Source organism: Mauremys reevesii, linkage group 21, assembly GCF_016161935.1.
Source record: "Mauremys reevesii isolate NIE-2019 linkage group 21, ASM1616193v1, whole genome shotgun sequence".
In the NCBI taxonomy this organism is placed as follows: Eukaryota; Metazoa; Chordata; order Testudines; family Geoemydidae; genus Mauremys; species Mauremys reevesii.
Window position 1 is genome coordinate 466486 of NC_052643.1, and position 13312 is coordinate 479797.

A 13312-nucleotide genomic window follows, 5' to 3' on the forward strand; every position below is an offset into this window, starting at 1 on the left:
GGAAGGTAATATATTTTATAACTATGGGAACAGCCATGGGTACTGGGACCGCTCCCCACTATGCCAACCTCTTCATGGGCCACCATGAGGAAGAATTTCTGGACCAATGCACCACAAAAAGTAATATGATTGAGGCACATTGATGATATTTGCATTCTCTGGACAGATGACCCAAATTCCCACATTTTCACCACAATTTCAACAATCACAACCCATCCATTAAACGCTCTCTGGAATACTCCCACACCAGCATCAACTTCCGGGACACCACAATCAACTACAACAAGGGAACCCTACAGACAACTATATACAAGAAACTCACTGATCACCAAACTTACCTCCACAGATCCAGTATCCATCCCAAGCACAACAAGAAATCTGTTATTTACAGCCAGGCACTCAGATACCACAGAATATGCTCTGAGAAGAAAGTCTGGGGTATACACTTAAAACCACCTTCACCAAATGAGGACACTTCACCAGAGAAGTGAATCACATTATGGCATCTGCCACCCAAATACCCTGAGAGAACCTGCTTCAATAGAGAAAAAAGGGAAAACCTCTGACTGCGCACCCCTTCTTGTCGCCACCCACACCAAACGAGAACCCATATGGAGGATTGTTAAACAGTTATAACCCTTACTCAGTGGGGAACCACATCCTGAAAGAAATCTTTCCTGAACCCGCTTCTGGCCTTCAAGCAGGGGCGGCTCTAGACCCCAGCGCGCCAAGCAGGCGCTTGGGGCGGCCGTTTCCCGGGGGGGCGGTATTTGGCTCCGGTTGAGCTCCCGCCGGCATGCCTGCGGCAGGTCCACCGGAGCCCGGAACGAGCGGACCTGCCGCAGGCATGACTGCGGCGGGTCCCGTCTTCCCGCGGCTCTGGTTGAGCTCCCGCAGGCATGACTGCGGCAGGTCCGCTGGTCCCGGGCTCCGGTGGACCTGCCGCAGGCATGCCGGCAGGAGCTCAACCGGAGCCGCGGGAAGAGGGGACCCGCCGCGGGACCGGGGAAGGGCGGCGCAGCGCTCCGCGCTGCTTGGGGCAGCCTACTCTCTAGAGCCGCCCCTGCCTTCAAGCAACCCCTGAGTCTAACCAAGCTCATCATTAGAAGCAGGTTCCCCACAAACTAGGACTCACTAACTCAAAGCAGCCCCAGGCCCTGCCATAACAACAGATGCAAAACCTGAAGACATATCTCTACTGCTGTGACAATCAATACTCCCCACAACACATTGCTCAAAATCCAGGGGTCCGACATATGCCTATGACAACATGTGGTGAACCTCATCCTGTGCACTAAATACCCGAATAACAACTATGTGGGTGAAACCAGACAATCACTACACTCTCAAATGAACTCACACAGGAAAATGATAAAAGACAAAAATACCATATCACCCATGGGAAAACACTTTTCACAGAATGATCAGTCCATATCTGACCTCTCTCTGTCCTCATCCTCAAATGAAACCTGCACAACACTCAAAAGATGAGCCTGGGAGCGTAAACCTGTCATGTACCAGTTAAAATGCTGTACACAAATTCTCACTAAGGAAATGGTTTTATAATATTTTAGCGGATGTCTAGAAGAAAGTAATAGCTGATCTTTATTATGATAGTTTGAAGATAAATCACATGAAAAATGCTACATGACCATTGACCCCCCCTGGTTTAGTCTCCTTGAGGTGTGAAAGTTAAAAGGTGACCTCCAGATTGCCATGGCTCTTTATAGTACTGATAATTCCCCCCACTGTGAGCTAAACAGGAAAGCAGCTCTTCTTTCCCAAAATTCCATTGGTTTGTAAGGACAGAATGAAAGAAATAGAGCGCTCGGTTTACACAGCATTTTAGTTTAATGCAGAGCATAGAGGAGAGATTATTATTTATTGATTCCTGGAAGTGAAATACAGTGACAAAAGTCAGCTGTTTAACGGGGATGGTTGTCTAATGAAGGCGGTGCCAGAAGAGTTCTTAGTACATGTTGGGGATTATTTGAAGAGGTTTCAGGAGAGGAAGTTGATGAACAAGGGTGTATGCATTTTTTTTTGGTAATGGAAAAGGAAGGTTAGTGGTTTGTTCCAGAATGTGATTGTGAGATACCACCGTGATGAGCGTGAGTAGCTGGATAGCTAGTAAAATTGATTAAAAACCATGTGAATCCAACAGCCCTCTGCTCTATATGAAGTTTTACAGTAGAAGAAGTGTCTAGAAAATGAATACTCCCAGCCAAGGCACAGCATCCTGAACTCAGTTTTATTGTGACTAGGGCTAACACCTTGAGATTGGTGGCACCTACAGCTAGCTGATATATTTTAGCAGAACATTGTTTCCTGCTGGATAAGGGTTTTCATCACAAACAAAATTCTTCATGGGAAAATGTGATTTTGTACTAAATTTTTCAATTTTTGATGGGCAATTTCTAAACAAAATATTTTGTTTTAGTTTTTCGAAAACCAATTCTGGAAAAAAAGTAATCGTGAAACTTTAGATTTTTTGTTTTTTCCTCTTGTCTCACTTTTTGTTTGTTTGTTTGTTTGTTGTTGCCCTTGAATATAATATAATTAATCATATTTGGAGGTATTTTTCTCCAGTTTTTTTTCTTATTTCCTCTCTGCCTTTTTAAAACTTCCCCACCTTTGAAAAAGGTGCAGCGTAACAAAAGGAAAAACAAAACTTTCTGCCATGCAGCAACTTTTCCAAAGTTGGACAAGTTGTGAAAAATTAGAATTAGAAATTGGAACAAAAAAGTGCCAGAACTCACCCCCCAAGCCCAGACATCATTCATTCTATTGGATTCATTAACAATGACAAAAACAAAAGTGCAATGGAAAGTGCAATGGGGGCAGAGTACAAAAAATCCAAAAATTTAGATTTTTTTCCATTTTAAAAAATTGAAATGAAAAACGTGATACAAAATGAAATTTTAATGTTGTTTTCTTTCAACATTTCATGGGGGGGGGGAAACAGGTTCTTCCACCAGTTTTTGTGGCTTCTTTGACACTGGAGTTGCAGCTAGCAGGGGATATGAAGGGTTTCTACAGGTATGTTAGCAACAAGAAAAAGGTCAGGGAAAGTGTGGGACCCTTAGTGAATGTGGGAGGCAACCTAGTGACAGATGATGTGGAAAAAGCTGAAGTACTCCATGCTTTTTTGCATTGGTCTTCACAGACAAGGTCAGCTCCCACACTTCTGTCCTGGGCGACACAGTATGGGGAGGAGGTGAGCAGCACTCAGTGGTGACAGAACAGGTTAAGGACTATTTAGAAAAGCTGGACATGCACAAGTCCATGGGTCCAGATCTAATGCATCTGAGGGTGCTGAAGGAATTGGCTGATGTGATTGCAGAGCCATTGGCCATTATCTTTGAAAACTCATGATGATCAGGGGAGGTCCCGGACGATTGGAAAAAGGCAAATATAGTGCCCATCTTTTAAAAAGGGAAGAAGGAGAACCCGAGAAACTATAGACCTCACCTCAGTCCCTGGAAAAATCATGGACCACTTGGAGGAGAGGAAGGTGATCAGGAACAGTCAACATGGATTCCCCAAGGGCAAGTCACGCCTGACCAACCCGATTGCCTTCTATGATGAGATAACTGGCTCTGTGCATATGGGGAAAGCAGTGGACGTGATACCTGGACTTTAGCAAAGTTTTTGATGTGGCCTCCCACAGTATTCTTGCCAGCAAGTTAAAAAAGTCTGGTTTGGATGAATGGACTGTAAGGTGGATAGAAAGCTGGCTAGATTGTCAGGCTCAATGGTTAGTGATCAACGGCTTGATGTTTAGTTGGCAGCCGGTATCAAGCGGAGTGCCCCAGGGATAAGTCCTGGGGCCGGTTTTGTTCAATATCTTTATTAATGATCTGGATGATGGGATGTATTGCACCCTCAGCAACTTTACAGATGACACTAAGCTGGGGGAGTGGATGCGAAGCTGGGTATGAGTGAGCAGTGTGCCCTTGTTGCCAAGAAGGCTAACGGCATATCAGGGTGTATTAGTAGGACATTGCCAGCAGATCAAGGGAAGTGATTATTTCCCTCTATTTGGCACTGGTGAGGCCACAACTGTCCAGTTTTGGGCCCCCCACTACAGAAAGGATGTGGACAAATTGGAGAGAGTCCAGCGGAGGACAACGAAAATGATTGGGGGTTGGGGCACATGACTTACGAGGAGTGACTGAGGGAACTGGGCTTGTTTAGTCTGCAGAAGAGAAGAGTGAGGGGGGATTTGATAGCAGCCTTCAACTACCTGAAGGGGAGTTCCAAAGAGGATGGAGCTCAGCTGTTCTCAGTGGTGGCAGATGCCAGAACAAGGAGCAATGGTCTCAAGTTGCAATGGGGGAGGTCTAGGTTGGATATTAGGAAATATTATTTCACTAGGAGGGTGGTTAAGCGCTGGAATGGGTTACCGAGGGAGGTGGTGGAATCTCCATCCTTAGAGGGTTTTAAGGCCCGGCTTGACAAAGCCCTGGCTGGGATGATTTAGTTGGGGATTGGTCCTGCTTTGAGCAGGGGATTGGACTAGATGATCTCTTGAGGTCTCTTCCAACTGTAATCTTCTATGATTCTATGAATCAAGGCAGTTGCATCCACCTGCTGTGGGGATTGTACCTGCAACCTGTGATGGGCATCAATGGTCATTCATAGTGGCAATTCATAGTAATAGATAAGGATAACGAATAATCATTTCAGGAGGCAAAAAACATTAGACAGATGCTATATCCTGGTGGGTAGGGCCCTCGCCTAGAGTATAGGGGACCTGGTTCAAGCCCCTCCTCCTGTGACTGTGTACTTGTTTATGCAAAGAGGAATAGCTGCAACAGCCTTCAGTGGTTATGGCACTCACTTAAGAGAGAGAAAATGTAAGGTCAAATACCTTCTTCTCAGTGGAGGGGGAGGGACTTAAACTGGTGTCTCCAACATCAAAATACCTGAAGGCTAAATGAAAAACTTCACATTATGTCAAAACAAAGGGTTTCATTTCAACCTGACTTGACTTTTTTTTTTAACTTTTCAGTTACCCCAAAATTTCAAAAAACTTCAGTTTATGGTTCAACATGAAACAAAATGTCATCTTTGATGTTCCAGAATTGCCGGGAATTGAAGAATCCCCTATTCAGCCAGCCCAGTGGGAGCCTGCTGTCTAAGCAATTAGATAAGGTGATGTGGTGCCCTTATCAAAGGCAGCTCTGTTCCAGCTCTGGCCACTGGGAAGCCACAAGTGAATTCTGGTTCCCATATCATCCAGCCTTGTCATGCACAAGCTCTCAGTGGAACTGTCTTAATGGCAATAAAATGTTCATGTTCTGTCAAGTGCTACACAAATATATTATTATCATTCCTTTAACAATCACACCATTTTTAACTCTTGGTAAGGTTCCAGACTCCACAGTGGCTGCTAGATGGCACTGTCAGATATCTTGTTTGCTAAGCTGAGACTTGAACCAGCCCTCTGTTTTACACTTTGATCTTCTTAAGGTGGCTCTCAGCCAGTCAATTCCGAGTCTTGGGGCCAAGTTGCATAGAACACATTGTTGTGGGGACAAAGATCTTAGTGGTGGTTCATCAGCTGAGAGAAAGAGGCCTTTTTCTCAGGATTTCCCTGCAGTACCATTGCTTTTCCAGAGCCTGAGTTCCCAGGGCTATGGGCTATGGGGCACTTCATCACTATAGAACTCATTTACGAAAGCTGACTGAGGAGTTAATACTTGGATGTTTTTCTCTTTTGCTCGGTTGCGATGGGTGCTGAAAAGCTGCAACGTTCACATTTGTAAGTGGATAATAGCTTTTGCCTCAGCCAGAGTAGAATACATATGCCATGCCTGAGGCCTTGGGTCTCTCTCCTATCCCCATGGCCAGTAGATGATCACTGTGGCCCAGAGCCACAAAGGTACCCAGATTTTGGCACTATTGTAATCATTAAAACTGCTGCTCAGCTGCTGCCTAACCCTGCAGGTGCCTAAATGTTCAGAATAAACATTCCCAATGTGTCTATGTTCTGCCTCTGGACATTCACACTGCTGCCTCCCTCTAGGTGCCCAGACGACTAAACCCCAGCATGAGCCACAAACTGGGGGAAGGAGGACACGCCTCTACCTATCTTGCCTGTGGGAAATGATCTGGTAGACACACTCAGAGCGCTACCTCCTTTATAACTTGTGGTTAATGCACTCACCCAGGATGTGTGAGACCTTGGTTTGATTCCCATCCCGTCCTGTGGGGAAAAGGGAGAGGGGGCCTGAACCAGGGCCATGGCATATTCTGAGCCCTCAATCTCTCCTGGTGAATCTATTCCACTTTGGATTCAGACTTAAATTGCCAACGGGTGAGAATGACTCTCAAATCTGCTGGCAAGAGGGAGAGACTCAGGTTCGAGTGCCCCTGTTTCAAAGAGAGTTTAACTATTTGTACCCAGTGGAACAGTTTCAACAGAGGATGTGGAGGAAGCCCCAGGGAAATGTTGTCAGACCATAATGTCTGTAGTTTTAAAAAAGTTGTGGGAGTTGTGTGGAGTGAGGCATGTAATAGCTGCCCGCTCTCATCCAGAAATGACTGGTTTCCACTTTTTTTAAGGTCTGTTATGGGGCCACTATGACACTAAACATCTTTACAACCCTACGATAAGAGTTGACTGGGCTGTGTTACTCCCTTGTTAGCTATTTGCATACAGAAATGTACCCCAAGAATCTACTGGCTTTGATCTCTTTGATCTCTTGTATGGGAGACAGGTGAGGGGACCCCCTATATTTAATTCAAGGCTCTTAGGAGGGTAGCACTGAGGAGCTCGGTTTGTTTTCCTTAACCAAAAGAAGGATAAGAGGAGATATGATTGCACTCTTTAAATATATCAGAGGGATAAATACCAGGGAAGGAGAGGAATTATTTCAGCTCAGTGCTAATGTGGACACGAGGACAAACGGATATAAATTGTCAGTCAGGAAATTTAGGCTTGAAATTAGACGAAGGTTTCTAACCATGAGAGGAGTGCAATTCTGGAACAGCCTACCGAAGGAAACAGTGGGGGCGAAGGACCTCCATGACTTTAAGATTAAGCTAGATAAGTTTATGGAGGAGATGGTATGATAGGATAACGGGCTTAGTCAATAGGTCAATTAAGTGCCACACTGGTAATTAGTACAATGGGTCAATGATAGGATATTGTTAGCCTTTTTCCAGAGGGTATGGCTGGAGAGTCTTGCCCGCATGCTCGGGGTTCAGCTGACCGCCATATTTGGGGTCGGGAAGGAATTTTCCTCCAGGGTAGATTGGCAGTGGCCCTGGAGGTTTTTCGCCTTCCTCCGAAGCATGTGGCAGGGGTCGCTTGCTTAAGGAGTGGGTGGATAGGCTTATGTGGCCTGCATCTTGCAGGAGGTCAGACTAGATGATCATAATGGTCCCTTCTGATCTTGAGTTCTATGATTCTATGATTCTAGGTAGGACAGCCCATAGGGGAGCATGTCACTCATTTTAAAGCAAATGTATAAGCTATGATGGAGCTAGTGGAACAGAACCTTGAAAGAAGTCAGGAATCACAGATGATTGGGCATGACAGGCATGCTGAAGAAAGATGGTTTGATGGGGTGATTTGGTATTATTGCTGATTCCAATGAGGAAAAACAAAATGCAGGATTGTTGGGAGGACCTTTTGAGAAAGAGTGAACCCAAAGCTAGAAAGAGTGAACCAAGTCACTATAGTGTACAGAAGCCCCATGGCAGGGGAGCTGTACAAACTGTACATGTCGACAGATTGAGAGCTTGCCCGGAAAGGGAGATGGGAGAGAATATGATTTGTTGTGCTGATAAGGGAACATTTCCTGCCCCTTTAACTATGATCATGGAGAGTAAGGAAAAGATTTCTCTGGAGAACGCTGAGATGTGGGAGAGTCTGAACCCCACCCAGAAGCAGGCAATGGCAGCCCTTTCAAAGCACCACAAACAGGTTATTCCAACCAGCCAGGTTTAACGGACAGAATTCTACATTCCATTGAATCTAGAGGAACACACACTGCTCCTAGCAAAGCACATTGTGCTAAAGGAGAGATGCAGAAACAAATTCAGGAGGAGGTAGAAAGCCTGCTGGAAATTTGGGTGATTACTACATCAAAAAGCCCCTGGGTGTCTCCTATTGTGATGGTACCTAAAAAGGATAAAACCATGAGGTTTTGTGTGGACTTTATGGAGTTAAATTCTATCACCGAACCTGACCCATAGCCCACATCCCAAATTGAGGACCTACTGAATCTCTGTGGGGGTGGTGCAAAGTTCATAAGAACTCTGGACTTAACATGTGGGTATTAGCAAATTCCCTTAGGGTATGTCTACACTACCAGATTCGTTCGATTTAACTTAATTAGAATTTGTGGAATCGACCTTACAAAGTCGAATTTGTGTGTCCACACTAAGGACACTAATTCGACTTTGTGAGTCCACACTAACGGGGCAAGCGTCGACATTGGAAGCGGTGCACTGTGGGAAGCTATCCCACAGTTCCCGCAGTCCCTGCTGCCCATTGGAATTCTGGGATTTCCCCACAATGCATGCTGGGGGGGGAAATGTTTCGAGGGTGGTCTTGGGTAACTGTCATCATTCAATATGCTTTCAGACATCTCAAGGGGAGATGGAGGAGCTCAGCCTATGTCTTCACTACCCGCCGTATCGGCGGGTAGCGATCGATTTTTCAGGGATCGATATATCGTGTCTCATCTAGACGCGATATATCGATCCCCGAACGCGCTCCTGTCGACTCCGGAACTCCACAACCGCGAACGGCAGTGGCGGAGTCGACATGGAGAGCCCCGGACATCGATCCCGCGCCGTGAGGACTGGTAAGTGATCGATATAAGATACTTCGACTTCAGCTAGGTTATTCACGTAGCTGAAGTTGCATATCTTATATCAATTTTCCCCCTTAGTGTATACCAGCCCTTACTGACTCGCTCGGATCTCAGCGAAACCAATATCCGCATTGTTATTGCAGCTTGCTGTGTGCTCCACAATCTCTGTGAGAGCAAGGGGGAGACCTTTATGGTGCGATGGGAGGTTGAGGCAAATCGCCTGGCTGCTGATTACGCTCAGCCAGACAGCCGTGCAATTAGAAGAGCCCAGCGGGAAGTGCTGTGCATCCGGGAGGCTTTGAAAGCTAGGTTCCTCAGCGAGCAGTGTGACCTGTGACTGTTCAGTTTCTTTACAGAGAAGCTGAATCTGCCCCTGCTTCAGTTACTGTTGACCAGGGCCGTCCTTAGGATTTATGGTGCCCTAGGCGGGATTATTAAACTGGTGCCCCTGTGCCTGTCTTGCTCTTAGCAACACAAACATAAGCTTACACTATTGGAAGACTTGCCACATGCATGTTATTAAAACCAGTTTAACTTAATTAAGCACACTGTAATGCTGATGGACTAGCACTAAAGTAGCAGCATTATAGAAAAAATACTGATTTGACAGAATGATGCAAATAATATAATTTTTTTAATTTGTCAACATTTTATTGGAAATTTATATGAAGAGGTATTGAAACAAGGATTTGTTTTTAATTAAAAGCAATCTTTCTGGCTTTTTTGGCTGCAAAATCAGTAATAATGTCATCGTATGACAAAGACAAAGTGATGCCTTGTTTGATTGCAAGAATAGCAAGACCAGTCAAGTGTTCCTGACTCCTTGTAGAGCGGAGATAGTTTTTAATGAGCTTTAGTTTTGAGAAACTCCATTCTCCTGATGCTACTGTTACAGGACTTGTCAGTAGAATACGAGTGGCAATGTACACATTAGGATATATGTCAACAAGTTTGCTGGTATGAATAAACCGTGCAACGTCCATCATTGATTTTGCATGGGGCAACATTGATGACAGTGTACTCAATTCTTCATACAGTTCAAGTTCATTTAAATCAAAACGATCGCCGTGCTTCAGGAGGCTCTCTAGGTCAGGGGTCCCCAACGCGGTGCCATGGGTGTCATGGCGCCCGCAGGGGCCTCTCAGTGCACCTGCGTACTGGCCGGCGGACAAGCATCCGCCGAAATGCCACCAAAATTCGGTGGCATTTTGGTGGCGATGCCTCTGGATGATGCCGCTTGCCGCCGACAAGCAGCGTCATCCAGAGGCATCGCCGCTGAAATGCCACCGAATTTCGGCAGCATTTCGGCGGATGCTCGTCCACCGCCACCGTCCTTCGTCTGGCACCCGCCAGATGAAGAAGGTTGGGGACCACTGCTCTAGGTTCTTGCACTTTGTCATTAGTTGCTCTTGTTTTCCTATTTTGTTGAATTTAGTCCCGCTCAGCCCGCCTACCAGCTGAGTGAATGGAATCCCAGGCCGACAGCGGGTTGAGTGGCTCAGCCACTAGCCTGCTCAGCCCGCTGCCAGCCTGGGGTTCCTTGGGGGTCCCCAGGTCAGCAGTGGGTGCTGAGTGGGGCCGGCGGCCGGGACCCCGGGTGACAGTGGGGCAGCAGCTGGAACCCCAGAGCAGCGGCGGGCTGAGCCACTCAGTCCGCCGCTGCGTGCCATCAAAAATCAGCTCACGGGCCACCTTTGGCACGTGTGCTGTAGGTTGCCGACCACTGCTCTATACACTAGTAAGGAGATGAGCATATTACAGTTGTTGGAGTGCTCTATTTAGCAGTAACAGGGCTATAGGAAAGTCAGTCAACATTTTTTGTTTCTCTGATGAAAACTGGCCCACTCCCTTCCCCATACCAAACTTGTCACAAATAATTGTCAACAACTTAATTTTCTGCTAGTTTTTGGCTAAGATATTGATTTTTAAAAAAAATATATTGAAATTGAATTCAGGATTGTTAGCAAGCATTTTTGGCGAACAAATTTGTTAAATGACAATCTAAATGGCAACACAGTACTGCTTTCATGCTTGGCTCACCCCCCAGCCTGCTGGTCCAACAGCTGCAGTAGAGGAGGAGATAGGTGGAAAACTGCAGGACCCCAAAATCCACCTCTTGGGGTGCAGAGCTGCAACAGCAGCAGCAAACCCTCAGATCTGATCACACGCCAATGGGCAACAAACCATGGTGAAGTTAGCACAGCATCTGATCTCAGGGACGGGGCACCCATGGAGCCACAGCAGCTCATCTTGCCCTCTGCAGCTCCCCCCGGATGAGATGGATCGCTGCCAGCCCGGGGGAAAGACGTGCTCCCCAGCTAGGGTGACCAGATGTCCTGATTTGATAGGGCCAGGCCCGATATTTGGGCCTTTGTCTTATATAGGCACCAATTACCCTCACCTAGAATGACCAGACAGCAAGTGTGAAAAATCAGGACGGGGAGTGGGGGGTAATAGGAGCCTATATAAGAAAAAAAACCAAAAATCGGGACTGTCCTTATAAAATCAGGACATCTGGTCACCCTACAGGTGAGTTCCTTCCCCCACCCCTTCCCAGAGACCCCAGCAGCCAATCGCCTCCCTCAGACTGTGCTCTCTCTAGGACCCAGCAGTGCTGCTCTTACATGCTCCACTGCTTCCCGTCTGTCCGGGCTCCTAGCAGAGCGGTGCCCCCAAACCTAGTGGTGCCCTAGGCGGCTGCCTGTTCTGCCTATGGCTAAGGACAGCCCTGCTGTTGACGTTCTTCTGCGGTTACATACCCCGTTCACCACGTTTCCCCCCTTCCAACACACGTTTAAAAATAAAGTTAATGGAACATTGTTACTTAACAACGTTTTCTTTATTAATGAATTCGTTTTAAAGGGTTGAAACAGGGACGCAGACTGTGGTGGGTAGGGTGTGCAGTGATGTTAACACCGCTTCTACACTCGAGAAATGATAGGCTCCTGCTCCTAGAGCGGTCTGCAGTGCCGGACTGGTTGTTTCAACGGAGCCTGCCATCCCTCCTTGTTGGGACTCTGTGTGCGGGGGCTACGTGACCTTGTTGTGGAGGAGGACGGATACAGATTCCCCTGCTGCGTGGCTCTGTGGTCCTGGAAAAGGACCGCTGCATAAGTTCTATAACCGCCCTCCCATGCCACAAAGTCACGTACCCTCTACCCACACAGAACATGGAAAAGACCTCCCATACTGACCAGGGTGCCTACTGACTGCACTGTGTGTGTGACCTGCTGTTGATCCTGCCCCCGTGTCTGTACCCTGGTAAAGGTGACTGTCCTGTGCAATTAACAACCCCCTCCCCCCCCCCTTCACAGACAGTCTTCTGTAGAAAAACTTGACGGAAATAGTAATTAACAGCAAACTACTTTTAATAATCAACTACACAGTTAGGGGATGAAACTGGGATTGGGGCTTCGGTGAGCCCAGGAAGGGAAGGACTTCTCAATATTTAGGGAATGAGAGCCTTCTTGTATTTGTTCACTCTGCAGGGGTGCAGTGACAGTTTTCACGGCCCCTGTCGCCCCTCCTTCTTGTTACTTTGGGTGAGGGGGGGTTGGGACGTTGTGGCGGGGGAGGGCGGTTGCAGATACAGTGCAGGGGGGCTCTGTCCTCCTGCCTGCGGTCCTGCAGAACATCCACAAGGCACCGGAGCGTGTCAAATTTTCCCTGGGCATTTCTTGTGTGGCTGGTCAGAACATCCAAGCTCAGACTGCTGTCCAGAGCGTCAACAGAGTGGTGCACTGTGGGATATCCCGGAGCTACTACGGTCGATTTCCGTCCACACATAGCCTAATTCGACATAGCCATGTCGAATTTAGCGCTACTCCCCTCGTCGGGGAGGAGTACAGAATTCGAACTAAAGAGCCCTCTATGTCAAATTAAATGGCTTCCTGGTGTGGACGGGTGCACGGTTAATTCGAATTAACGCTGCTAAATTTGAATTAAAGTCCTAGTGTAGACCAGGCCTTAGATGCTGATGACCAAGAAAAATCTGCTTTTATAGTGAAATGTTACTTATTTAAGGTTATGCCCTTTGGATTAATCAATGCAGCGGCCACCTTCCAGAAACTTGTCAAGGAAGTGTTGCAGGGATTAGAAACCTTTGACAAGTCCTAATAGATGCCTTGGCTATTTTCAGTAGCTCATGGTGAGACCACTTGAACCATGTGGAAATTGTGTCACAAAGGCTGAGAGAAACCAACCTCACTGTCAATGTGTCCAAATGCAAGAGAGGGGCTGCAGCGGTACCCTACCTAGGACACAGGGTGGGCAGTGGGTTTGTTCTCCCAGACCCTTTAAAAGTAGAAGCTATTCAGGGTTGGCCTGCCCCACAAACCCACAAGCAGGCCTAATACTTTATTGGTCTAGCCAACTCTTATCGTAGGTTTGTAAAGATGTTTAATGACATTGTGGCCCCATAACAGACCTTAAAAAAAGTGGAAACCAGAGCCGGTGCTATGGACAGAGGCCTGTGAAAAAGG